The sequence below is a fragment of the Nyctibius grandis genome, chromosome 1 (assembly GCF_013368605.1).
Source record: "Nyctibius grandis isolate bNycGra1 chromosome 1, bNycGra1.pri, whole genome shotgun sequence".
Lineage (NCBI taxonomy): Eukaryota > Metazoa > Chordata > Aves > Nyctibiiformes > Nyctibiidae > Nyctibius > Nyctibius grandis.
Window position 1 is genome coordinate 121055320 of NC_090658.1, and position 26575 is coordinate 121081894.

Genomic DNA, 26575 nt, shown 5'->3' on the forward strand with positions numbered 1-26575 from the left:
CACATTGCTATGAAGACAGACAGGAGGAGGAGTAAATCATAAACATGATTAGTGATATAACCTTAGTTTTCACCTTGAGTGTCAAGCTGACACTTATTTCCCATTAATTCTGTTGAAAGTCAAAAGCAAAATACAGAAGACACATTAAAAAAGACTTTTCAAAAACATATAAAATAACTGTTTGGAGCTCTGTGTCATGCCAAAACATTGAACTACATTATATCTAGGAAAAGGAAAATGAATATTTTTTATTACAGAAAAATTGCCATCAAAAAAGTACAAAGGAAGACAGTCTTGAGTCATCCTCTCTTTCTATGATTTTAAAATTATTATTTCAGCTTACATTTGCATATATGTAGCTTTTTACACAAATGTATATACACAGATATAATTCATACATATATCTCTGTACTTTCTTACAAAACCATATGCATACCTGATGAAAAGCAAAGTTAATATAAATTTTAAAGGACTGCACTTGTGAGAGTTGTTTGACTAAAAGTACACAAGGTTTATTGTTATTACGTACAAACTGAGAATAATTTGCTGTTAGAATGTGGAGTCCCTGTCCCAAGAAACATGTAATAGAAATAGATTTATAAACAGAGCAATGTGCACAAGAAAATAATGGTAAATTTTGAACAATATGGCTGCTGTGAATGAGATTTTTTTTTCAGAAAAATAAAAAAATGAAGGGTAGTACAGATATAGCAACTAGGTAGGATTCCCTACACTGCTCTAGTTCTTTCCACTCTCATTCTTCCCTTAAGCTACTGAGTGCAAAAGACTGTTTAATGGCTTTTTGTAGTGCAGATAACTATAGTACGAAAATGGACCACATATAAGTGTTTAACACAGATCTGTAGAAGCAGGAATTCCAAGGACATCTAAAAGTCTGATGAACAATCTCAATGACTTGCTAGTATTTGCTCACAGATCATTGAAGAACTTCTCTAGGTATATCCATAAGACTTAACACAGTACAAGGTAAACTTATATTAGTGATTATAAGACAATATCCGATTGGGGTTTTGTTATAGCATAGATTTATAACAGGAATTAGTACCATAAAATTCAGGTCTTGCTTAATCCATTCTAGACAGTTCAAGCAAATCTTTTTTTTTTTTTTTTTTGTGTGACTATTCAGGAAATGAATATGCACTTTTCTATTTTGAAGGACATAAAATTTTAATGATGGCTAAGATTTTCTTAATACTGGCTGGGTGACTTGACAGAAACTTACGCTGCAAAATAGAACAGATTTGGTAGGTATGCTAAAATATTGGCCCATATCTTGAAGAGAGAAAAAAATAAAAAGTGCTGAGTGATCCTTCATTCTCAGAATGATGACTATCTGGTAATAGCTAGTGATTAATCTACACCATACGATGAAATCAAGGTTATGATGAGTTATTGTTAAGCATTAATTCAATTCTTAGCATTATGAATGCAGCTATATTTAGCTAGTTCTATAAATATTACCCTTAGCTAACTTTCTTCAGAGCTTTCTATAGCTATCCCTTGAGATATACATTAGCTGAAAAATCATCCATATATCAGGGAAGAAATGCTACAGCAGAGAGAAACCTAGTAATTTTTGATATACATCATGAGAAAGTAGAAGAAAAATGATAATTAAGAACTTGAAAGAAATCTTCCTAAACAAGCTACCAGCATGTAAACCTCTCCGATTGCATGCTACAGAGAGTATAAGGCACTAAATAGACAGTTTCAGTAACTGTCCTCTAATTTCACTACTTTTACTACTTGATGAAGTTAGAAATATGCATTCTCTATCACACATCTAAATGAGTGAAATTTGCCTTTTTGGCCAATAGTTATGCTTAGTGTTGATTACAGAAAAATGTATTAGCTAGGAAGAGACTCTGCAGAGGAGTACTGGATGCACCCAGATATTAGTGAAATAAAAGACTGAGCAGATGATGTTTCTCAAGAGAGAACACTTCTGCAGTGATTTCACAGTAAAAAACAGCTTAATTTTTTAAGAAAAAGAATCTTCTGAAAACTATTAACAATATACACATTATTTTTTTATTTATGAAGCCATCTGCACTTGGTCTTGAAGTCTAAGTTAATCATTTGAAAGTAATAAAGAGTAGGAAAAATACAGTCATACTTTACAGTCTTTTTCTTATCAACTCAATTATATTGTTTCATTACTTTAAGTAAATTCTGAACACTTTCTATGACTAATACAACGGCACCATTTTTTCCTTGTGAAACTCTAAACTAACACTAATTCAATTCGTGTTGGAAAGCAAAGAACATAAAACTAAGTAACTGGATGAAAAATCAGGGACTGATGAGTGATTAATTCCTCCTTGCATTAGTGTCCATTTTGTGGCTTGTAAACTCTGCTCTTTCAATATTGTGATTGTATTGCAATATTTGGTTTGGTGATTAGGTTTTTGAATATTGCTTCATATATTGATCTTAAATACAAAATAGATGTTTAGGGTAAGATAGTTACTCAGCGCAATCTTTGAGTGATTTTTGGATACCTGGGCTTTAAAAACCTGCCACTTCAACATCTGAGAGTATTGGCTTTAAATGCTGTTAGCCTGGGCACTTTTTTTTAATTCTCATCCATTCAGCGAAGCACAAAAGTGAATCTGTGAACTTTGCCAATTGTAAAAATTAAAATTGCTTGAAATATTACAAATGAAAACCTGTGTCTGAGACAGAAGTTAACCTTTCATAATCTCAATATTCTGTTTTCCCAGAAGTTTTCTTTATACACTCTTATGAGACAGGGCAACTGGAGGAGGGTAGAGAGAAGGAGATTCAGATATTTAACTGTATAGATAGATGTATCTCTCAATGTCAATACGTTTAAGAATAGCATCTCTGTTCACTCATTTTGCATATCTTCATGAGGAAAACCTCTCTAACTAATGCTAGTTTGTTTCAAAGGCTTCTTACAAAGCTTGGATTATTTCACAGATGCTTCAATAAATAAAGTACTTTAATTCTCGCTCATCTTTTTTGTGATTCTTTTTGTACATCCTTCACCATTTCTGAGTTTGGCATAAGAAAGTGTGTTTTTTTTTATCCTAAGAGATAAAATGCAATTGAAAAAAAGAGGGTTGTGCTGTTTCTTGGCATAGGGCAATCTTTTATTAATACAGTGATGAAACCATCAATGTGCTTCAGTGCCAAAATTGATTATTGCCTCCCTGTTTTTTTGTCCTTGGGTTTTTTGTTTGGTTTGGGTTTTGTTTTGGTTTGGTTTGGTTTGGTTTGGTTTTTTTTGTCTGATGCCCTGCTCGGAGATTCATTTTGTCTGCTGAACATCATATTTTATCTCTGTTACAGAATCTCTGGATTTTTCATTGGCATAGGCTACAGAGAATAGAATATTTAGTCACTCAAATGCAAAAATAACTGTTGGCTCAATCAGAGAGTTTGCAGGGTTTTTTACTCCTCTTGCAGTGGTGGACGTAATATTGCATTCTCTCTTTGCAATTGACAGACGGCAGTCTTGCTTTCTATCATCTAACCTGCCTCTGAATATTTCAAAGGAGGCCTTAAACCAGCTAAATCTAGCAGTTATCTGAAGGTGCTGGTAAAGGACTGAATTTCTGTGGCAGAGACTGTGAGGAACACTTCTCTAAGATCACCCAGACTCTGAGGATCATCAACGTGGGAGCTAACAGTTTCGCCACCTGAATTTAATGACAGTGTTTGACCATGCAAAATTAAAATCCCAAGACACAGATATTAAGTACCCAGCAGTACTTGTGTCCTTGGGAGTCGGGTGTATCAGTTTGTGTCTAAGGAAATGTTCCCTGAGTATTGCTGAAGATCAAGCAGTAGAGAGTCTCTTTCAAAGGATTTGAGTCCTACAATTGTTTTTTTCTGTCATATGCACTGAAATAGAAGGCAAAGCATCAGGTCAGTTGTGCATGCAGTCCTCATAGGAGGGAAATTTCCTGCCATTTTAATCAGAACCTATAGAGCCTATAAATACTGTCATTTAATGCGTGCTTTGCATTATAAGAACAGCGCTGTGTGGTTTTTGTTTAAATAAGAATCATAGACATGAGTTCATTGTATGCAATTTTTAATTAAGTTATAGCTTGTAGTTTCAAAACTGTCCAGAACTTGGAAACTGGAATGGATAAAACAGAAAAAAAAATCAACTAGTCCTTTGGTTGTCTCAAGGCAGGGTTAACTACTTCTGAACTTTTTCTGACAGAGGCCTTATTCATGAAAAACTACAAGGGATAGAAATACCATGTCCTGTATCTGAGCTGTTTATCCAGCAGATGACTATCATCACTGTTTGAAAGGTTTTACTCATAACTCATCTAAATCTCCTTAGTTGCAATTTAAACTGTATAAAGCATGACCAAAAGAACAGTTAATTTCTGTCTTCCTTGAGGCAATTTTTTAAATAGTAAAAACATGGAAGAAAAACATGGTAACACATCTGTCTTCTCTATGCAGAACAATATATTTTACTCATCCCTGAATCTCCCATTTGTTTTCTGTCTTTCCTGAAATATTCTATCTGAAGCCCTTCTGCCTCTAATAGGAGTGACTGTGTAAAAAAGTTGATCGTTGCAAACTTACTATCAGATTGTGATTCACTAATGCACATATGAACTTCATATACAAGCACAGTAGTTGTTTTCTACCTTACACTCAGTAGAAACTGCATGTATACACATTGCAAGTCCTCTGTTTTCCTCCTTGCTTAGTTGCATCCAAGGATTTTTCCAAGATGATTCTCTGTTTTTTTAAGAACTTCAAAAAATTTTCACTGTCCTCCAGATGATGATCATACATGTGTTTATGTATGATCATCTGAAAACTTAAACATGTATATTACTTGTTTCATCTACAAAATTATAGATGAAATGTATGTTAGAGACCTAGCAAAAGCCACTGCAGAATCTCCACTTACTAGTTAATCCAGTTTAACAATTAAATATTGAAGGATACTCTCTGAGCACAGTTTCCCAGCCCTGTTCATGTGTAACCACCTTGAAGTGGTCTTATCAAGACTCTATTCCCCCAGCTTCTTTAAAAGAACGTTGCCAAAACTCTTACCCAGCACAGAATAAATACTATCTACTTTTTCTCTTGCTTCTCCAGGGACTATTTCCTGATACAGAGGAAATAGTCATGTCACTTTTTCTGACAGGATTTGTTCTTTGCAAATCCATCTTGTTACTTATCAATTTATTTTAGGTGATTTCTAATATATTGTTTATTTTTTCCTGTATTTTTTTCAGGATAAGTTGTTATACTGAATTATCTCTAATCCCCTTGGTTATACTTTTAAGATCAGGCTATGTATTCACTATTTTCTACGCTTTTGAAACCTCATTTATTATCCAGGAATTTCCGAAACAACCATTAAAATCCCAGAGATCCAATCATTTTGTTTTATTAGCGCTTACACAGTTGAACCAGGAAGGGAACCAAACCACAGTTATTAGAGCACACATAGCAAGGACTTTAGTGGGATTTTACAAGAAAAGAAGTAAATGGTTGAGATAACACCTAAGAAAGAAGAGTAGGTATCCTTCTTGCTTTCTTCTTCTCTATCTCAGTTCTTCAACATAGCAAATCTAAATCAAAGAGTAAAACCTTGTGTTTCAAGTCTACAGATGTTCTAAGCATGGCTTTTTAAAGTAATTTTTCAGGCTGACATCACAGTGAAAGTTAAAAATATACCTTTCATATAGGAAAATTGTTATAAAGCTCGCTCTCTCTCACCAGAACGTCATAATGAATGTTGATATTTTAAGAGGCTGGTAAGGTTATTGTATATCGCAGAATTATTTCATCATAAATCAGATTAGATCAGGTATTGTAAAAGATATATATAGGACATAACAGATGCATTAATAAGAGTAAAATAGCAGCAAGGAAGCACATTACTAGCCTTAAGAAGAAAATCTGTCATAAATTGTATTAACCACTGCATTCTAGTTCTAGAAGACTGGAAAAAATTACCTATTCCAATAATGTATATAATGGGAAAAGGTTTGATGTGTGGTTTATGCTTGCCATTAACCTTTTCCATTTTCCTGCTGCAAGATTTTTATGGTGCCTTATTCTTGGCCAGAATTTCAGTATGTTACTTAAATAAGTAAGAAATAATGCAATTTATCTGATTTGTTTGTTTGTTTGTTTGTCTTAGTATTCTGTTTGAAATAGAATAAGCAGAGATTATTTTGTGTTGCTATTTAAAAACAAATTTTTGACTGGTCAGCTTTATAGAGCAGTTACATACAGACCCGTCAGGTGCATATATTCCATTAAAATTCCACTGGGCATTGAGACTGGGATTTTCCAGACACCAGAGCAAGCTCTGTAGTGTTTGCAGCATAATGAAACAAGGTGACCTTTTCTATTTGCATTCTCAATGTGGAGTGCACCTGGGACTTACACGACTGAACAGGCACTGCTGAGGACCCACTTTTGCTGTTACAGCATTGAGTCTGGAATAGTGGTTGGAAGGACTGTAAAGCTTCTTCAAAACCTCAGCAAAAACTGTGAGATTATTTCTGCTCCTTCCTTCAAACTCTGCTGAAACTCATGTTGCCCATCTGGGTCTTGTACCATGTCCTCTTCTAATTACTTAATGCTTCATTAAATAATTGGAGGATCTTATTTTTTCCTTCTGGAGCCTTTTGGAGCCTCTAAGAGGTGTTTTTGTCAGTGCTTAGGAGCAGATACAATCAGGCTTACCTTTGACAAGGGTCCATGCCCTTCGATGTGGCAATACATAATTGTAGCATGGCCAGGAGCGGACGTGAAAAATAATGCAAATAAAAGAAGACCCAGCAGAGAAATAACAACAAAATAATGTGAGGATTGACTTTTTAGGGATGATAAGAAAAGAATCTAGGAAAAGGAGTGCTTTTGACAAGTAGCAATTAAGTCATTTCTCTCTAAACTTTTGGTCTCTGAAGGCTGGTCTAATCCTTGTCACCGCAGGAAATTCTTCAGCATTTGAATGTATTCTGCGGTCTGTTTCAATGAGTTTACAGTGGTCTATATGGAAGAAGCTTCTCTTTGAATAACAGAAGATAGTGAAAGGTTGTAGAGCAAGTGATCTGAAAGAGGACTTTCACCTGAAAGCTTAAGTAGGACATAGTCTCAAGGAAATACTTCTTAAATTGTGTAATATCTATGATTAAAAATTCTCATATGGAATTACTTATTCTGTGCCAACAAAGTGAGTTTTACAATAATGCTTGAAGTCCTCAATTCTGCTAGGGCCCCACTGGACCAATCAAAATACAAATGCATGGAAGAAGACAGTCCTTGCCCTCAGGTATCCAGTCAAGGCTTCACTATATGAGATGATGCAGCTGTACTGCAGGACTTAGACACCTATTTTAGCCGAACTGCAGTCTCAAGGTGCAAACTTTCAGTCAAATCACTTTGTGAACCCATTGTTTTTTCTTCAGTCAGTATTTTTGCAATTAATCATCCCATGTATTTTAATGCCTAACATCAGTATATAAATTATTGCCTTGTAATACCTTTCTTTATTCTGTGTATTCCAAGGAATTCACTTGCAGACAAAATAAAAAGGCTCCTTGTGAAGTGCTGCAGGCTTTACACAAGGTGTTGTTTCTCTTACTTCTCTATCTTCCATAGAGCAGAGAAGCTCCAAAGACCGGTACCTTGGAGCTGGGAATTCAATTAAATGATACATTTGCTGCATAGGGCTAAAAGGCATGCTAATCTTCAGCCATGGTTCATTGTTTGTTTAGTTTACTCAACTTTTAATATAAAAGGAGCCAGATGGTTCCTGAGTGAAGATACACATTGCATGCATTTAACACCAGGTTTTTTTGCATATACACTTAGATGTATTATTGTTTTCATAATCACTATAAGAGCTCTTTTGTAATCTGTGTTAAACTCTAATGTTTACTGAATATATATCTATGTCCTGAGGATAACATTGGGGTCACCTCACGCTTCTGCAGAACTTGTACTCTGAACTGGGTATACAGAAAAAAAAAAATAGACAAAATCAACTTCATATTTTAGGATGGGGTCCATATCCTTGGTTAATGTCTGTTGATGTAAGTCTGTTAGTTTTGGGAGACCTGTAACTTCCTGGGCACACCATCCGAGAGATTTTCTGCTGCTCATGGCATGCTTCCTCGGAACTGGAGTATCTGTAAATGCAAACTTGACTAAGTCAACTGTAATGCAGAGACATTCAAACAGCTCCTGACTTGCATGAATTTTTCAGATAGCACAGTTTTTGCCTCTGTGGTATCACTTGTGTGATTAATCTCATGGAAAAGTGAGGAATCTAGCCCAGACGAGGTGCTTATGCTACGCTTACAGTGAGTGGTACTCATAAGGGGAAATTAGTCTCATGTTTTTATGTTCATCTGCTCTTTCCAGTATGTGTTCGCTTTATGCAATTGTCAGTAACTGGACAGCTGTTAGGTGTTTAGGAAAAAAACCCAAACAAAACCAAACAAAAACCTACCCACAAAGCCACCAAACCCTCAAACAGCTAAAGCACAGACCCCTAATTTTTGGCTAGTTCAGTTATCTCTTTGGGCAAAATGATTGAACCAGAATGAATAACAAATAAATTCACCACATCACAAATTCTGGAGTTAAAAGTAATTTTGAAATGATCATTTAATGAATCAAATGTTCCAAGTTAATTCTCTGAAGCAGAAAGCTCAGAACTCATTATCTGGCATATTCCAGGGCCAAGTATAGGTGCAATTTGGCCTAAAAACCTTTGGCTGGCAAACTGAACAAGAAAGTAAACAAATATACTGGTCTTGGCTTTGGGAGTTTTAGGCACATTTTAAATAGAACTGCCTCTAAACACAGCTGCAGAACTGAATCTCTGATGTAATAAAGCTGTCTGGTTTATGGCAGACATAAATCAGCGCTGCTCTGATGGCTCAATCCGTTAGAATCACAGAATGACAATAACTTCTTTGTGTATTACAAATAAATCATCGCTATCACTCAACATGTTTAGATAAATTGTAAATCATCTGGTGTAAGTTTTGCTTGAGAAATATAAAGCTGTTGGAGGTCAAGAATATGTAGAATTAACAGAGAAAAAGGTTGAAGATTTTATCTATTTCCTCCATCAACATGTTTATTTCACTCAAGGGACTTAACCACATGCATTTGGAAAATTAAAGTCAGAAAACTAACACTTTAATAATTTTCTCCTCCTACATCCAGACTCATCAAACAAGCCAATGAACCATGAGTATATGTAGAAGCCTTTTAAAAGGAGAAAAAAAAATCATGGTAAAAGTCTAGGCAAGATCCTTTTATTGATGTTTGAATCCAAACAACCTCACTCTAGGATAGAGCTGTAAACATGAGATTTTCAAGACAAGTGTTCATCTTGATTTTAGCTACATTTATGTTTTTGCACATACAAAAGGGGGGAATCTTTTGCCCCAATTTGTCCATGCAATTTTGTTTATTTAAATGACTGTGTCCAGACTTCTTCTCTGAAATCATCAAAGTGGAGTTGACAGAAGTGTGTCTACTTCTGAGTGCAAAACTGCACTTGGACTCACAATCTCCTGTTCACTCGCTATTGATATATATCTTCCCATGCAGTAAAGACATGGCAGCAAGTGAAATAAGTGATATATTTATATAAATATCTATACATATATATGTGTATATACATACAGATGTGCATGTACATGTAAATAGCCGTAAAGCTGGTCTTGTGTCAACTTGCTGACACATAAGAATGAGGGGTTGTATGCCACTTTTCAGTAGAAATTTAACAACTTTTGCATATTAAAACAAATTTAGAGTTTTAATTTGATCAATTGGGCATTCTGTAGCTCCCTGTATGCTATAAAAGAAAAGTTTAAACTGAATGAGATGACTGGAAAGACTTATCTCCCTGATCTCAAAGCATTTGATAACAAATAAAACTAAACTAAAGGAAACTCAGTAAGAAGTTTTCTTTAAAAATCCAAAGTTCGGACTAGATTATCTGTTGCACAGTGCTAAATTGGTGTATGTTGCAATTCTGTAACTTTCACCACTGGTTTCAGCCAAAATCATGTGTTTCTCAGCCTGGTATAGTTTAGAGCAGACTGGGAAGTCAATACGAGCCTGTTCACAAGTTCACAAGAACAGCCAGAAAACAGTTTTGATCAGCTTTCCACAAGCTGAAAGTTGTCATATCCAAGCAACACTCACAGCTGGGTAAGTGTGGCTGGTTTCCAGATTATTTCAATATGCTTCTCAGAGAGGCTGGGATGAGACTGGAGAACCAGCTTGGTACTGTCAGCATGTTCTAAATGACTTGGACAAGTTTAGAAAACTGATTTAATCAGTTAAAACTAGACCAAAACCCACAAAAATGCTCTCTACAATCCTGTTGTGAGTCTAGTTGCAAATTAGCTCCTGTTTCCCCAAAAAGGCAGTTACAGGTTGATGAGAACCAAATTCTCAGGAGTTTCACTGAGTGGTGAATAAAACCAGCGAAAAGTAAAGTTATCTTCCCTTATAGCTGCAGTATCTTAGTCATCATTGATTACTGGAAAGGCTGATTTATTTTGTTTAGGTTACTGGAGACAGTGAGCCCGATCCTGCAACACCCTGGAGCTTCAAGCCAAGCCACAGCTGCTGCATTTTTTCCTGGCAGACACCAGTGTGAGATGAGTTTGTCAGTCAGAACAGGCGGCAGCATGGTGAGTTGCTGTGCAAAGTGGACGCCGTGCACTACCACTGATATAAATGAAACACAGCTCCCAAATTACATACACTTTATGCAGTTATAGGTGTCTTTTTTATGTGTAAGGTCATGAAGAAGCATCAGTTGATTATTTGTTTGTTGATTAGCTGATCGAGCACTCTTGTTGCTTAATTGGATTATGTTACAGGTGCTTTTTATATGGTCAGTTCTAGAAAGAGAATCCTGAATCTGCAAGCAACAAAGACGAACCTTTAATCCTAATTTAAGATACTGATAAGTAGATGGACACTTTTCTTTGTTATTACATACCTCCCACTTGCCATTGCTATGTCTTTCTCTTGTTTCTCATGTTTCTCTTGTTCCTCATGTTTCTTTCGCTAAATTATGGCTCCAATCTCTACTGCCAGGGATTGTTATTTGTAACAATCTTCTCCCTGAAAACAATAACATAAAAGCTGTGAGCTCAAAGCAGAACAATGCGTCTCTGAACATTTTGAATGGGTACAATGGTACAGAGTGGTTTTTGCCAGAGAAAAGGCAGTTGCAGTAACGGCTGTGATATGAGGAGAGGTCTGCATGTGGATTCATAGTAAAGACCTTATTTTTGAGTTTTGTCTTGGAATACCGTACTTGTTTTTGATATAGGTCTAAAGAAAGAACCAACAAGAAGACTGTGAAGAGATTATGGTGAAAGAAACAATAAGCGCTGTAGTTCAGGCACGTTAATCTTAACATTTATGAGGTGATTTCGAAAAGACTGGAGGAAGTTTGGTTTGGACAGGACAAAATTCAGGAATGGCAGAGAAGAGCTTGTGTCGTACTACCTTTTTCATCTTAGAATAATTTAGTTTGGAAAAGACCCTTAAAATCATTGAGTCCAAATCTGCTCCATAGACAGAAATGTCTGTGCAGGGCAGTGTCTCCTGGCAGAATTCTGTCTCATTTCTTATGATGTCTGTCACTAGATGTCTACATGAAAAAAAGACAAGTGCTTTCCTCAATGCACTGACCAAAATAGCAATGAAGTTTGTGATCGTGGGTTGTTCAGAAATAACAGAAAGCAACAATCTAGTCTTGGTTGATTTTAGCTGGTAAAGTTTAGCATTGGATAAGGACATAATCAATAAATTAGTGATAATTCTGCAAGGAAAGATGGATCGAATAGCCGTTCTTTTGACATGATTTCACTCTAAGTCTTCCAATGAGAGAGAAATATATGAAAACTAACAGGCTCCACTGAATGACACTACACATACACACACCCTCATCTCATTTTATTTAAAACTACAAGTTTTCTGTTTGAAAGAAGCAATTTTCTCCTGAAATCCATAGATGTTTAATTGACCTTAATGACCTTCATTAGTTCATATCCATTTTGTTTGCGTCGGGGCATGTCTCAGGATTACTGAGACTCTGCCTTCTGAAACCAGGGCTGAGTTTTAGAGCATTAGACAGATAAAGCTTTGATGATTGATTAGTGTCTGTAAAATAACAGCGATAAAATGAGATTGTCACTTTCTAGAATACATCTTCTGTACTGATCTCGTGCTTTTGGAAAAGTGGCTGTAGTGCCATCTGCTGTCCTCCTAATGGGCAAAACATTTCCCAAGAGATTTTCCTCTAGTGCTGGGGATTGGTTATTGCAATGTATGAAATACAAGTTATTAAAGCTCACAGAGAACTCTGCGCTGGTGTAATTTAAAATCTGAAGGGATTAGGAAAAGCACAAAGTACTTCTTTTTTTCTGTAATGAGTGCATTAATCTGAAAATCACAACAGGATCTTGAAACTGATATTGACACTGAACACATCTATTTATGTGATCTTGCTCACTTTTGGCCCCTCTTGAGTGTCTGTATTTCTGAACTTCTTCCCTTGTCCTCAAGTTCTATGTATGTTGAGAAGAAATGGAAAATAAAATCAAAGTAGTCTTGGAGTATTATGGAGAACTCTACATGGAAGAAAGAATCACCAGGGCAGACAGTTTGAGGAAAGAGAGAATATTTATGAGAAGAAGAATAGCCACAAATATGAAGTTGAACAATTTGCATTTCATTAAAGGAAAGAAAAATTAAATGTTTGCAGTTATTATATTGATGAATATTCCTCAGAATAAGAGGAGTAAAACCTGAAAGCTGGGTTTGGTCCATAAAATTAAAAGTGAAGACCCAGGACTTCTAGTTACATTTGCAGCAGAAAGCAAGCTGGGGCCAAGATGTGGGTTCTGGATTTGACCCTCAGCTGTAGACACTACTGAGTTGTCAGGATGCACAATTACACAGATTTGGCCTGTGCCAGCTAGCGCTTTTCTGGTAAATGGCTAGGCATGCTTAGGATAGCATGGGATAGGGTTCATCTCAAAAAAGCCATTTTGTCATGGTTTGGCAGAATGAGAGAGTGAAGCCATGGGGATGTGAATACTGACATATCAGTTGCCCCTGGGCTGACAAGTGGTCTTTAGACCATATTCTAAACAAGTCCAGAATATATCCTGCTCCTCTTTCTTCTTATTTACTAAAACTGGCATTGTAGATGATATTCCTGACAACACTGAGGAACAACGACCTGTGGCATAAACATATTGAAGGACAAATGGAAAGAATTTTGTGATTTTTGATATAGTCTTCTGAGTACATCTTTTGAGTCTCTCATGATGGTCTCATAATGACTATATTTGCAAAAAAAATTAGCTGATATTTTTATGATGTTAAACACATATGATGCAAAGATAATTCCTTAACAGAAAAAAGGAATAAGGATATGGAAAATATGTAGCCAAAATACTAGCCATCTTGATTATGCTACTAAAGCAATTGGGTTACTCACTGCAATTTAAGCTAAGATAATAATTAGGGAATAAAACAACAGCCTTCCAAAATCCATATCTACAGTTAAGTTCTTGAAACTCAGTAGGTTTGCTACTCTCAGTTTTGTTTGTTCTCTCAGTGCCATAGTTTTATGACCTTTAGTATTGTCTACTCTAACTGCTTATGTCAAGAGTTATTCAATCAGCAGTCAGTGCTGGGCTCCACTTCATGGGTTACACTAGTATGGGATGCATATACAAAATTCAGGACTTCCCTGTAACAGAAAAAGTAATATCTGCTAACTTTAAACAAACATAAATAAAAGTAAAAATCTTTCTGCTGTTATTCTCTGTTTAGGGATTCAGGCTTATGTCATACACATACAGCCTCTGTTCTTTCCTCCTGATCCCCAGCCTGTCTCACGTTGAAACGATCTCCCTTTCAGAAGTTTTCATTTTTAAAATCATGTCTAATAGACCTGAAAGAACCAGGATAGAGAGTGAGACCTACGTAGCGTGCTCACTTTTCCAATGCTAGATGCCAATATTGCAGTTTAGCTGTAGGTCTCATTATTCTGTAGCCTCAGTTGAGGCTACAGATCCCATCTGATTTTGGAGTGGATAGAAAGGGACTTCTGTTTAGGCGGTGTTATCATGACAGTAAATGGGGTATAGGTATCTGGGCTAGGCTATTTGCAGCTAGCTGGAGGGCTGGATAGTTGTAACACAAGCTTAAGTTCTCCCCTTTGGTATTTCTTGAAGGTACCATGTCATCCCTGCCAGAGCATGGCTTTATGTCCATACAATGCAGATAGGAGATGACTGTGCCCATATAAACAACCTGTTTTTACAATGTGCACTTCTTTGTCCAAGATGGTCTTCTGTCTTGTTTATAAATGGTATATTTTTGGACGTTTCCATTAGTATTTATTTATTGGATTTTAATGGTCTTGCCAAGGTTATGAGTGCCTTGGCAGGGGGACTTGATAAATTCTTTTCATGCTATTGCTGGCTTAATCTAGCTTAGTCGTGTGAATTTAATCATGATAGTGACATTTGGCAATTTTGCAAAATAGAGCCCATTAGAAGACACTTCTTTTTAAAATTGACTGTTCATTAAATGTGAACAATTACTCTTCTTTAGATGCTTTTAGCATATTCAAAATCAAGATTTGCAATAATATCATTGTAATAATTTATCATAAAGTCAGATTGTATACACCTGAACACATATAGAATATGCATGCGTCTTGATACATTAATAATTTTGTTTGAGGAGTTAAGGTACTTTATTATCTTCTATTTATGTTGCAAATATTATTTATTATTTCTTGCATTCTATTTTTCAAGATTGGTAAGATCAGTGTTATATATTATTGGATAGATTAATATATCAAGTATCTTTCATCTAGTTCCATATTAAAACAAGACATTCTCAATTCTGTCATAAATTACAAATAATGGTTGTATTATACTAACAAAAAAAAGCAACTGCACAGCTGGTGATATTTATGTGCCATAAACTATGAACTAATGTGTTATAAAAGGAAATTAGTAAGACACATTTATCAAAATTAGAAGGGTGCAAAGTGAGGATTATGCCACTGTTACTTCCATTTACATTTATAGTTTTGTTTTTTTTTTTAACATCCTGAAATCAGCTGTCAGGTCTGCCTGTCACCGGCAATCAGCAGAACTTCTACCTTTCCAGAATTTGGTGTGCAGTCACTCATCAACACCTTTTGAATATCCTTACAAGTTCTCAACCATGCTGTCTCCTCCAGCATGAAAGAGGTTTGTACAATAGCATAGCCAAACGTCTTTCTTCAAACGTACAATCATGCAATGAGTACTAAAGAAATGGATAATGGAAGTGCTGCTTATAGCCAGTTCCTGCTCAGAGTTAAGCTTCCTAATCTGGGTAATTCTTGCACAGTATCTACCTTAATATCAGCTACAAGTTCAGAAAATTAGTTACCTTCTTCATCCAGTACAAGGTGGGTTTAGAATAAGCTGTCTGGAGATCACACTCTCTCTCTCTCATTACCAGTGTCTTGAGCTAAAATGTCTGTTTAGATAGATTTTGACTTCTTTGTGGCTTTTCTTGTGAGAATGACACAAGGTAATTTAGTTTGTCATGAAAGAATCCTAGAAAAGCAGGGTGATAGAATCGCTGAATCACACAGTCAAGTTGAGACCTCCAGAGGTCTCTAGTTCAATCTTCTGCTTAAAGCAGGGGCAACACTAAATTCAAACCAAATTACCTGATGGTTTGTTCAGTCAGATCTTGAAAAGCTCCAAGGGTGGAGACTGCACAACCTCCCTGGTCAGCCTGCTCCACTGCCTGACTGCCCTCATGTGGAAAAAGTTATTCCTCATTTACAGTCAGAACCTGTCTTGGTTTAATTTATGCTTATTGTTTTTCATTCTTCCACCATGGACCGTATATACATATAAATATAAAATACATGTATATACACATCTGCTTTTAACTTATAACCACTGTATCTTATTTTCCTGCTGTGGCCCTTCATAAAGAGCCTGGCTCCATCTTCTTGCTAACCTCCGCTTAGGTATTGTAAGGCTGCAATTCAGTTCTCTCCAAGCCTTTTCTCAAGGTTAAAAAAGCCCTTTTCCCTCAACCTCTCTTCATACTTCAAGGGTTTTAGTCCCCTGACCATCCTCTAAATTTGCTCAACTTCATCAACACCCTTCTTGCCCTGGGGGGTCCAAAACTGGATGCACTATTCCAGATGTGGTCTAGCAAGCACCAAGTAAAGGGGAATAATTGCTTCCCTCAATCTATTGGCTATGCTCCTGTTACTTCTGTCAAGGATGCTGTAACCTTCATCACTGCCAACTGTGCCCCAGGATACCCAGCTTCTGTCCAGCAAAGCTGCACCCTAGCTGTATGGTCTCCAACCTGTACCATACAACTGCAGTTGCTGAATTTCACACAGAATCACAGAATCAACCAGGTTGGAAGAGACCTCAGGGATCATCGAGTCCAACTGTTGCCCTGATACCACCCTGTCAACTAGACCATGGCACTAAGTGCCATGTCCAGTCTTTTCTTAAACACATCCAGAGATGGTGACTCCACCACCTCCCTGGGCAGCCCATTCCAATGTCTAATAACCCTTTCTGAAAAGAAATTCTTCCTGATGTCCAACCTGAACTTCCCCTGGCGAAGCTTGAGGCTGTGCCCTCTTGTCCTATCACTAGTTGCCTGGGAGAAGAGGTCAACTCCCACTTCACTACAACCTCCCTTCAGGTAGGTGTAGACTGCAATAAGGTCACCTCTGAGACTCCTCTTCTCCAGGCTAAACAACCCCAGCTCCCTCAGCCGTTCCTCGTAGGTCAGACCCTCCAGACCCTTCACCAGCTTGGTCGCGCTCCTCTGGACTCGCTCCAACACCTCAACATCTTTCTTGAAGTGCGGGGCCCAGAACTGAACACAGTACTCAAGGTGCGGCCTCACCAGTGCCGAGTACAGAGGGACGATCACTTCCCTAGACCGGCTGGCTACACTATTCCTAATAGAAGCCAGGATGCCATTGGCCTTCTTGGCCACCTGGGCACACTGCTGCCTCATGTTTAGCCGGCTGTCGATCAGCACCCCCAGGTCTCTTTCCACCGGGCCGCTTCTAACCACTCTTCCCCCAGCCTGTAGAGCTGCATGGGGTTGTTGTGGCCGAAGTGTAAGACCCGGCACTTGTTCTTGTTGATCCTCATGCCGTTGGTCTCGGCCCATCTATCTAACCTGTCCAAATCCCTCTGAAGGGCCTTCCTACCCTCCAGCAGATCGACACTGCCACCCAGCTTCGTGTCATCTGCAAATTTACTGAGGGTGCACTCAATCCCTATGTCTAGATCATCTATAAAGATATTGAACAGCACCGGCCCCAGAACTGAGCCCTGGGGAACACCGCTAGTGACCGGTCGCCAGCTGGACTTTGCCCCATTCACCACCACTCTCTGGGCTCGACCATCCAGCCAGTTTTTAACCCATTGAAGAGTCCACCCATCCAAGCCCCGGGCAGCCAGTTTGTCTAGGAAGATGCTGTGGGAGACAGTGTCAAATGCCTTACTGAAGTCTAGATAGACTACATCCACAGCCCTGCCCTCATCTACTAAGCGGGTCACTTGGTCATAGAAGGAGACCAGGTTGGTCGAGCAGGACCTGCCTTTCATGAATCCATGTTGGCTGGTCCCAATGCCCCGAATGTCCTGCATGTGCCGTGTAATGGCACTCAGGATGATCTGTTCCATCACCTTGCCTGGCACCGAGGTCAGGCTGACAGGCCTATAGTTCCCTGGATCGTCCTTCCGACCCTTCTTGTAGATGGGCGTTACGTTTGCTAATTTCCAGTGAGCTGGAACTTCTCCAGTTAACCAGGACTGCCGGTAGATAATCGAGAGTGGTTTGGCAAGTTCATTTGCCAGTTTCTTCATTACTCTAGGGTGAATCCCATCTGGGCCCATAGCCTTGTGGTTGTCCAACTGGCACAGCAGGTCACTAACCGTCTCCTTCTGGATCCTGGGAGGTTCACACAGCCCCCCGTCCCTAACTTCAGGCTCTGGGGGCCGAGTCTCCTGAGGACAACCGGTCTTGACATTAAAGACCGAGGCAAAGAAGGCATTGAGCACCTCTGCCTTTTCTTCATCCCCTGACACTACACTACCCTCCTCATTCAGCAAGTGGTGGAGGCTCTCCCTGACCCTCCTTTTGCTGTTGATGTATTTGTAAAAGCTTTTTTTGTTGTCTTTGACTGTAGCAGCCAAATCGAGCTCTAATTGAGCTTTGACCCTTCTAAGCTTCTCCCTACACGACCTGGCCACGTCCCTATAGACCTCCCAAGTTGCCCGACCCTTCTTCCAGAGCAAGCAGGCTCTCTTTTTTTCCTTAAGTTCTAGTCTAAGTTCCCTGTTTAACCAGGCCGGTCTTTTTCCACGACAGCTTGCCTTCCTACAGACTGGGACAGCCTGCTCCTGAATATTTAACAATTCCCTTTTGAAGCACGTCCAGCCTTCCTGGACTCCTTTGCCCTCCAGGACCGATTCCCAAGGGACTCGGTCCACCAGCCTCTTAAACAGGCTAAAGTCAGCCCGCCGGAAATCTAAGGCAGAAGTTCTACTCTTGCCCCTCCTTACTTCCCCCACTATCGAAAACTCTAACATTTCATGGTCGCTACTCCCAAGACGGCCACTGACCCTCACATCTCCCACTAGTCCTTCTCTGTTCACAAACAACAGGTCAAGCAGGGCCCCTCCTCTAGTGGGCTCATTTACCACTTGCATGAGGAAGTTGTCCTCCACACATTCGAGGAACCTCCTAGATTGCTTCCTCTCTGCCAAGTTCTATTTCCAGCAGACATCCGGCAAGTTGAAGTCGCCCACGAGTACAAGGGCCGGCGACCGGGTGGCTTCTGACAGCCGCTTGTAAAACGCCTCATCCGCCTGCTCATCCTGGTTGGGTGGTCTATAACAGACTCCCACCGTAATGTCCGCCCTGCCGACCTTCCCCCTGATCTTCACCCATAAACATTCAACCTTGTCATCCTCACCATCTTCCTCAATTTCAACACAGTCCAAGCACTCCCTAACATATAGCGCTACCCCACCACCTCTCCTGCTTCGCCTGTCCCTCTTAAAGAGCTTATAGCCATCCATAGTTGCACTCCAGTCATGAGAGTCATCCCACCACATTTCTGTGATGGCAACCACATCATAACCTTCCTGCTGTACAGTGGCCTCTAGCTCTTCCTGTTTGTTGCCCATACTGCGTGCATTGGTGTAAACGCACTTCAGCTGGGCTAGCGGCCTTGCCCCCGACACAGGCCTCTTGCCCCTAGGTTCATTTGTGGCTGCCCTGGTCTTATCCCCCTCCCCCATCGAACCTAGTTTAAAGACCTCTTGATCAGCCCTGCCAACTTCTGGGCCATAACCCTTTTCCCCTTCTGATTCAGCTGTTCCCCATCCGGCATAAGCAGGCCTGGTGTCATGAAAGCCGCCCCGTGGTCAACAAACCCAAAGTCCCACCTCCGGCACCAGTCTCTTAGCCACATATTAATCTGTTGTACTTTCATAGTCTTTTCCCTATTTTCACCAAATACCAAAGGAATTGAAGAGTATATCACCTGCGCACCTACCCCCTTTACCAAACGCCCCAGGGCTCTGAAGTCCCTTTTGACTGCCCTGGGACTTCTCTCTTCAATCTCATCCCTACCCACCTGGAATACTAATAGTGGGTAGTAGTCAGAGGGCCTCACCAGTTGAGGAATCCTCCTGGCAACATCCCTTACCCGTGCCCCTGGGAGGCAGCAGACTTCCCTGTGAGTCGGGTCTGGCCTGCATATGGGGCCCTCCGTTCCCCTTAGCAGGGAGTCGCCTATAACAATTACTTTTCTTTTCTCCTTTTTGGAGCTGGTTGCAACCCTCTTACTCGGCTGCTTCTGTTTACATAGCCCAGTAGAGGGTCTTTCACCTAGATTTGTATCTTCCTGACACTCAGGAAGACACTCAGGCTCCAGCGCCTCATACCTATTCTGCAGGGGGACGTGGGGAGGGGAGGAAGGTCGGGATGGGATTCGCCTGCCGCCCCGAGCAGGGACCTGCCTCCATTCCCCCCCATCCCCTAGGTCTCCTCCTGCTCCTTGTGGAGGAGGAAGAGGATCCTCCACTACCCAGGGAGCATTAGGCCCGTCCGTTTTCCCCAGGACAGGCAGGGAACAGCACTGCCCGCCATCCTCTTCCTGGGATGCTCTTGCACTCCTTAACCTTTCCACCTCCTCCTTGAGCTGGGCCACCAAGGAGATCAGGTCGTCGACCTGTTCGCACCTCACACAGGTGAGGTCTCCGTTACCCTCGAGTGCCAGGGCCAGGCTCTGGCACTCCCTGCAGCCTGCCACCTGCACCTCCGCATGCTTCCGCAGCAGGTCCGTTTGGGTTGCCATGTCTTTTCTGGCACCCACAAGGGACTTAGGGCCCCGCCGAGTGGAAACCATACCTGCCTGCCCGCCTACCCTGCTTGCCGCCCTGCCTGCAAGAACTGCTGCGCAAACTGCCATGCCCCTGGGGCTGTGCCCTCCCCCGCCCCGGAACACACACAGTCACTGCTGACTCACACAGTCACTGCTGACTCCCCCGTACCCTCTGGACAGGGACTAGTCCCTGCCCACCCAGAGGCTCTTTATCACCCAATCACAGGGGGTGGTGCTACGCCCCCTCCTCTCCTGATTCGTTGCCGGGAACTTCCGGGTTCAGGCGGGTCTCGGGCTGCTGCTCCGGGCCCCCCCGAGCACGGAAACCGCACGGAAACCACCCACCCGCCACGGCCCGATCTGTCCCTGTACCAACCTCAGCCGCTGCCGCTGCCGCTGCTGCCGCCGTTGCTGCCGCCATTGCCGTTGCTGAAGAAGCATGAAGTTCCTTCTAGCCTGTCTAGGTCCTTCCAAGTGGTAGCCGTGCCCTCAAGTATATTGACTGCATCCTGTGCTTTGGTGACATCTGCAAATTTCATGAGGGTGCATGAGAAACTGAATCTCCAGAACTGCCAATGTTAGAGTCCCACAGTGGTAAATTAGCTCTCTTGTCCTTTTCAGCCTCTAAGGCAAATACTGTAAAAATATTCTTCAGAGAAGAATGGCAACTAGAAGTAAATGACAAACAAATCCCTAGTAAATATTCCCTGAAAATAATTACATGGATCCTACCAACATAGCCGAGTACTTCAGTGGCTGAGAGATATTTACAGAAGCTGAACCCCACAAGAGCAGAAGTCACACTAACGATGAGGAAACTAAAGCACCTCTGATGTCTTGACAACCCTAACCTACAACACAGCAATGCTACGCTCCTGTGCCAGCTGTGAGACAGAGAACCCCATTTCACTCCTGCTGCAAATTGCTTGGCCTTAATAACTCATGTTTTCATCACCTCTCAACCTTATGATGTACCTGGGTATAAAAGAAGGAGATGGATACTATCCGGGTTCTGGCATACAAGGTTACTCAGCTCATCTCCCATGTTCTTTGTGCTGAATGGCATGAAATATGCAACTCTAAAAAGAGCAAGAGATCAGCAGAGACTGTCCTAAGAACCTTCTTCAGGAAGCTGTTTCTTGCCATTGACTTCAGTAGGAGCTTATTAGGTATTTTAGCTATTAACTGGAGGTGTCTAAATTTGCATAGCAATACATATCCTTGAGGTCTTTTCCTTTCAGGATATTCCTGTGAAGGAAGAATATATATGTCCCTAGCCAAGATATAAGAGCAGAGAATATACAGATATGAAGCTCTTTCCCAATTTTTATTTCAGCTTACCACAGAGTTTTTGAGCATGTTTAGATTCTCAGCGTTTACCTTTAAATTGCCCTAAAGATTAGGATATCAAAGAGACAGTCCCAAAGATTGAGGGGAAGATTCACCTGACAGCCCTGTTGCACTGGCAAGAGTCAGAGTTTTAGAATAACGCTAAAGTTAATCTGTATAAAAGAACTTTATTGGATGCAGCCCCAGAAAGCAGAAGGATCAATTGCTGAAAACTACAGTTTTTTAGCATGGTCTTCCACAAGCACAAAATAAGTTTTGGCAACCTTGCTTTTACCCAGGGAGGAGCCCTGTCATTATTATTTCCCCAACATCTACAACATAAATCTGTAAACACATAAAGGGCTACTAGGATATGAGCTATTTATTTTTAGCTGTTCTAACCCCAAATAACTTTTGTGTGAATGCTGTAGGTTATCATTTATGCACTAGTGAATAAATGTCCATAGCATATTTCAGTACCTCTTACTGAGTTGGCTTGAAAAGCTGTACAGGAGTAAGTGTAGCATGAAATTCTGAACATGAAAATGAAAACATCTAAAATAACTGCCCACAGGGGGTAAATAACTTTCACAGCATCCCAACAGATAATTGGAAAGAAAGGTTTCCCTATGTATTACATGTTAAAATATACCCATAATTCTTAAATGAACTTCCTTGTCAAAATGGTTCAGCTGGCAGTTCTCATCTCTCTCTCCTCTCTTCTTGCCACTAGAACATGGGAAAAGGTTGTCAAAAATAAAAATTAACTGAAAAGTCTGTGCTATTTTATTTTTCAGCACAAAAATAACAACTATTCAAAATACAAAAATGTCATGAATTTGAGTGAAATACCACACTTTGGTAAAAAACAGCAACACTTCCAGAAATGTATTTAGAACTGTTCAGTCAGTTGAAAAATTGATATTTCAATTTGTTTTATTTTGAGACAAAACCAAATTTTGAAATACTGGATATAACATGTAGGAAAAGAATTTCTGAACAGCTGTACTTATAAATGATTTCTGGCATGATCGTGAGAATGCTAACGAAGTGTCCTATAAAGGGAGTAGATCTTTTCTATATGCCAACATGAATTACTGGATTTAATTTCTCATAAACAATGTTATCTATCTAATCTAAGATACTTATCACCATGGTATCTATCTGTTACAGAGCAACTGAATATATCACTGAATATGTTGCAGAAGGAATAGAAAATTAAGAACTACAACATCTCCTAGTCTTCTGTTTGTCCAGCTCTGTTACAAGACATCTTATCTCTTCCTCTCTCTTACTGTCTTGTTTTATTTTGATGGTTACTCAAACTAAATAGTGGAAAAGTGTCATCAGTGTAAGTTCCATAATTTGGCTAGTAAATAAGAGAACCCCAAGGAAATACTTCTTCATAAGGAAGTATTATTTTGTAGAAAATGAAACTCTTTTATAGGAATCTTCATATCAGTCTGACAACCAGAATCATGACGGGAAAGTATAGTGATGGAAATACATTCCCATAATAACCAATGTGACAAGAGACTGGGTGTTCCCTTCAAACATAACACAGATCTTTTGTCTGCTTCATCCAAATAATTTTTTGTCTCTTCATCCTCCTGAATTTTGGGAGGATATAAAAGCATACAAAAGCTTTTGCTCCTTTCAAGGTTCAGTTGGAAGAGTGACATCAGGTGAATATTCTGACTTGACTGCTTTTTTGGTCAGTCCTGCAACAGCACCCTGAAGAAAGATGTATTTTTCACAGTCTCCTTCCTTTGTATTAGGTTAACCTGTCTTTTATGTTAAAGACTGGTCATAGCTACTGATTCAAACTCAGACTCCTTAGTAAGCGGTATCTAAGAACACTATTCCGTGCATCAAACTATTGGCTAGTTTGTCATAAGACATACTATGTAACTCCTGATTTCTTAAATAGTTAAATTTTCATAGGAATAGGGATGTGAGCACCCATTTAATCAATTCCATAGTTGCTGCTGTGCTTACTGGACTGTAGAGCCTATGTCTGCTGCAGTTACTTCTTGGTTCATCGTGTACTTTGTTGTTTACGCAAAGTAAGGTATCTTTCATTGGTCTCTCTGTCACATTTACTATTCTTAGTTTGTTCAGACAGCGACATGCAAAGATATCTGAAATCCCTACAAAATCTTAAAGAAAAAATTTGGTTTTCAGCCAACTTGCCCTGCTTTGCACTCTACTTCTATAGTAAAGAACTCACTCACCTCTTTGAATTTGTGCTTAGTATGTCACTGAAAAAAGTTATACCTTTAAAAATGACTCTTCCTGTGATGATGTTGTAGTACTGCAGGTTACTATCACCAAAAAAAGAAATCTTACAGCACAAAAAATTTTCCAGAATTCTCCCCACTTCACCAAAGCGATGTGATACGTATTCAGGGTGTTATGGTTCCAATAGTGTATTATTATACTAATCACAAAAGCACAGTGTGGTTTCATAACAGGAGGTGGAAGATGCAGAGCTTCAGATAGAGTAAATTTACCCTTTGAGCAACTTTACACAAGCTCTTAACATTATTAACACAACTAAGAACATCATAGTCTCTGTGACTCTCTGCAGTTGTGTTTTAAGGATTGATATACTGCTCTGCTATCAGTTTTGAGTTGTGTAAGATAAAGAACAAGAACAAATGTGTCCTTAGGCAGTATTCTGCTACGTGAGGTTTGTTGTAGCTAGTAGAAATGACACAAATTCCATGATGAAATTTTAGAGTCCCCAGATCTTATGGACAACATTTATAGACAGATGTTAATAAATACTAACCATGGAACTATTCAGTACAGAAATTGCTTGTAGGACTATACTCCACAGGGAGCTAGGTAGATTTGCTTGTGCAAGTTAAAGCACAATTGATATTTAGCAGCAGAACACTAATTCCTCATCTTTTTCACACACACATACGAAAATGCAAAAATCTTACCAGTGACTTATCTTGTCAAAATAAAATTCTCGTTAGTAGTCAGGTAACACCTTGATGCCTCTAACTGTGAATGCTTTCAAATTCCTTTGAAGTGTCCTGTTTGGTGTAATTATTTATTATGCATTTCAGAGATGTCAAAAGTACATCCCCATTGGTTACAACCCAATGTGATACCAGCTTACAGTTTTCAGAGAGATGTTGCGCTATAAATTCAGTATTGTCATGCTAGTTTATCTGGTCTCTTGACCACAAGGCTTGTACTTAGCAGAGGTTTATTTACACTGTTCTGGGTTGCTGTCTCAAAGCCCTTCTCTTGTTTTTTTCCTTACTCCAGGAAACTTTTATTTTTTGGTTTTGCTTTTAACATAGATGCCATGTTGCACTTGATGTTGAAGAATACTATATTCTTGAAGTCATACTACATCAGCTAAAAGAAGATGCAATCTTCTTGATACAGTCCATCATTCTTCTTAGAACTGTGTAATTTGGTATCAAAATGATTATTTACTTTGATATATTAGATGAATTAAATTCAGGCCCTTGAAATCTCTGGCAAGTATGCAATAGGTATGTATCAAAAAGTTCCATATAACATATCTTCAGTAGATTATAAAGCACCCTGGTCATTATTCTGCTTTAAGAGAATGCGAAAGCCGAAAGCAAAAGTCCAAAAGTCATAATAATAATGTAGCAAAAAAAAACACACCCCAAAACCAGAAGAACTGATTGTGTCTACACTTTCCTTCCTTTATTGCTAGGTAACTGTCCTTGACTAATTTCCCTTCCCAGACTGAAGTACTTCATTTATACTCCTAAAATCTTTTTAAGCCTCTTACTGCACACAGTGTCAACTGCCTGTGCAGAGTCAAGAGTTTTCTTAATGCACTGCAGAGAGCATGGATACTTTTTAGGTACACTTGTAGCATCAGCGTAAATTAGCCTGTAAGTTACATTAGCCTGTAAGTTTTGTTTGGGTATTATCTTAGGATAAACTGCCTCAAGACTGCATCTTTATTTAGGTTTTGTGTAAAAAGTCACTAGACAAAGATTTGCTTATAGAGAAAATCAGTCTTTCTTGACATACACTGAAAGAGGGACATAAATATAAATGGAAAGGGTTTAACACCTGCACAGTTCCATTTGCAGACCACCATTAGTTCCAGAGATTTCCTGAGAAGAGAGATATCAGTCACTTCCAAAACATACTTCCCATAACTACACCTCAAAATGAGTTGTGAGATCTACAGAAAACTGAAGTCATTACCAGGTCTGAAGAGCTATAGTTTAGATTAAAATCATATATCTAAAAAGTGTCCTACACTTATTATGGATGACACTGTATGATTTAATCTGGTCTATTTTGTCCTACTGCTTAAGCAAACCCTCATCGTTCTTCACTCTGTGTCCTAAATCCCTCAGTCTAGGATTTTCCCTAAGAGAGCAACTAGAAAATATTCAAGGCAATTTTTTTTTGTTTGCTTGTTTGTTTTTGGGTCATGGGGTTTTTTGTTTGGTTGGGGTTTTTCCTTCTCAACTGTAATCTAGTAGAAGCCAGAACTTTGCAGTATCAAATCAAGTTGACCATGTTTTTTCAGGAAGGAACCTTACATCACAACTGGGAAGTTGGGATTTCTTTTCAGCAGTAAGGAGAGCTACCCTCTGCTAGCAGCCACCACAGGGAAATGTCCTACACACAGGACCACAGGAGGCCCAGGTCTGTTTTGAGCTTTGTACTGCTAAATGAAGTGACTTAAATCTGGATCATCCTCATGCCAGGTGAATGCCTTGCTCACAT